The sequence below is a fragment of the Colobus angolensis genome, unplaced genomic scaffold (assembly GCF_000951035.1).
Source record: "Colobus angolensis palliatus isolate OR3802 unplaced genomic scaffold, Cang.pa_1.0 Scaffold46, whole genome shotgun sequence".
Lineage (NCBI taxonomy): Eukaryota > Metazoa > Chordata > Mammalia > Primates > Cercopithecidae > Colobus > Colobus angolensis.
In genome coordinates this window covers 969569-972368 of record NW_012118043.1, presented here as the reverse complement: position 1 = coordinate 972368, position 2800 = coordinate 969569, and the positions used below count along the sequence as shown (strand labels likewise).

At 43.2% G+C, this 2800-nt stretch overlaps 1 pseudogene; it reads left to right on the top strand.

Moving 5' to 3' along the window:
* Positions 1-753: 753 nt before the first annotated feature.
* LOC105523389 lies at positions 754-1410 on the top strand (annotated as a pseudogene).
* Positions 1411-2800: the final 1390 nt, after the last annotated feature.

The window sequence follows — 2800 nt, the reverse complement described above, 5'->3', positions numbered from 1 at the left end:
TTTATTCTTTCAAATCCTGAGGGCTTCTTTTTGTCTCTTAGTTTCCTTAAAATAACTTTTTGATGTTCATATAACATCTCCTCTTTTTTATTAGCTAGTTTTGACTTGCTTCTGTGACTTCTGACCAAAGTATCTTCATGATGACACGATCAATATATGTCTCCTCTATTTTGAGAAACATAATTGTCTCTCTGAAGACAATGCTGAGATCTTCATATTTATTGATTCAGCAATTGCAATTGGGTACAATATCTGCAGGCAGACTGTAGGTTTGAATACCTTCTATACCATTTACTAGGCTTGAGTCTTTGGTCAAATGCCTTTTTCCATGTCTTGTTTTCTTCATCTGTAAAATAGCAAGGATAATAGTACCTACTTCATAGAGAATGAAAATTCAAGCAGGCAGTACTTGTAAACCACTTAGAAAAATGTCTTACACGTAGTTTGAAAAAACATAAGTGTTTTGTAAATAAGAAATTTTGTTTTAAAAACTAGCTCACTGAATTGTGAGCACTGATTTTACTTATTGGATGCATTATTATTATTATTATTATTATTATTATTATTATTATTATTATTTCCTAGAATAAGATTTCTCTCAACATACTTGAGCATCTCAATCCCTGTTCCAATCTACGGTTGCTTTTAAAGGTCATTATATTCACCACCAATGCAGGAAACCATTTAAAGGCTCCGTGGCCACCACAGACCTTGCAGTTAACTCCGCCCGGACCCACCCTTCGAACGCAATCCCTAATGCAGGCTTTGCCCCAGATCGCCCTGGGCTTGCTTCTCGCAAGCCCACCTGAAAAAACTCAGTAGTTTTTCCTGGAATAACTGTGATGAAGGGAAGGACCCTGCGGTGATCAGAGGCATAACTGTGGAACCTGACCCCATCATCCTTCCTGAGAACGTGACCCTCAGTCTCCTGGGCAGCACCACTGTTCCCCTGAGTTCTCATCTGGAGATGGACTTAGTTTTGGAGAAGGAAGTGGCTGGCCTCTGGATCAAGACGTCATGGCAGCTGTACCTTTGAACAGGTACAGCTGTTTGGGGGACCCTGTCCAGAGCCCCTACATACCTATGGCATTCCTTGCCACTATCCCTTCAAAGAAGGAACCTACTCACTGCCCAAGAGCAAATTCACTGTGCCTGACCTGGAGCTGCCCAGCTGGCTCACCACTGGGACATATAGCGTGGAATCCGTCACAGCAGAATGGAGGAGTGTGAGGAATGTTCCTTTTCCTCTGTCTTGTGTTTGCCAAGGCCAAATTCCCACTCTCTGCCTCTCTTTAATCCCCTTCCTACAATGAGTCTGCTACCCTTACTGAAAATCGTTTTGTGCCGTTTACATTTTAGGCTGGGGCAAGCAGCTCTGGCCTAAGGGAGGATGAGTTGGACAGTTCTTGATAGCCCAGGGCATCTGAGGGCTAACCACGTTACCTATCCCCATTAGACATTCTCTCTAAAGAGCCTCGTTCATTTCCAAAGCAGTTGAGGAATGGGAACCAGTGTTTTAGGACCTGAAGAATCTTTATGACTCTCTCTCTCTCTCTCTCTCTCTTTCTGTCTCTTTCTCTCTCACTTTCTTCTCTGTCACTCTTTTTCTTTTTCCACTAAGTTAAAGGCAAAGTGAGAGTATTAACGACCAGCCCCCTGTTATAACCAAGGGGCGAAAGGGGCGAAAGGAGTTGCTCTTAGTCTATTCCTCCCTTAACTTCTGTAGCTAATTTTGATTTCCTTTGTAGATTTGCCCAATTAATATTAGGGTGCAGCATATCCTGCAGAGGTAGGGTGTGTGGGGCAGAAATCCCTTGGGGGAGATGTTGGGAGTGCTCTGTTGTTTATAAACTCAGGTACCCGCAGGGCTTAGCAAGAGACTTAAATGAGTGACAAGGACTATGAGAAATATGTTGATTCCAGCCTTGACTTTGATTTTTCCTTTTTGATTAAAGATAATACTACAATGTAAATATTTCTTATACAATAAAGAAAGTCATAGCACATGTGCGTTGATACAAGGCTGCTGAGGCCTGGCCTCCAGTTGGAAATACAATTAAGGGTGGCACAGATTGGAGAGTGCATAGCCAGTCTGTGAAGTCAACTGCTACCTAGCTATGACCAGTCAGTGTCAAATAAGAATGGTGTGGGTCCAGTATTGCCAGATAGTCTCAATGTTTATTCCCAGAGTAGCCAAAAATCCAGATTTTTATATGAAATCTTATCATTTTAAAATATTGCCAACTAATTTCTTTTAAACACTGTGTGGTGTGATATGTCCCAAATGGAAACATCAGTAGGACAGTCTGACTCATGGGTGGCCAATTCGCAACCTCTGACCTCAGACCCTGCATGCCTTGTGTTCTTAAGACCACTCCCATGGCAACATTTCTCCCTCCACAGGGCGAAAGCCATAGTGTCTGATCCCAAGGAGAAGGTTCTTTCTTCCGTGCTAGGAGAGGTGTGGGCAGCTTCTCAGCTATGAGCTGTGGGGATCACGAGGCTGCGTGCCCCAGTCTTGGAGTTCTGTCAGGTGAATGAGGCAGTTGGGAAAGAGATGACCCCACAAGCAGCTGCTTTTGGAGCAGGGGTCCAAGGCAGAGAGGGTGGCCTCCGTGTCAGGCTGCCTGGATTTGTCCAGCATCCTGTTACACTGTAACAACTTCTGAACCACACATCAGCCCTGAATTCTGGGCTCATTTGAAGCCTGAATAACAATAAATCTTAAGTTGCAAATAAATAAATATCGTCATATTCTCTTGGAAAGACAAATTAAAAATAGATCCAAGCAAGGCCGGGC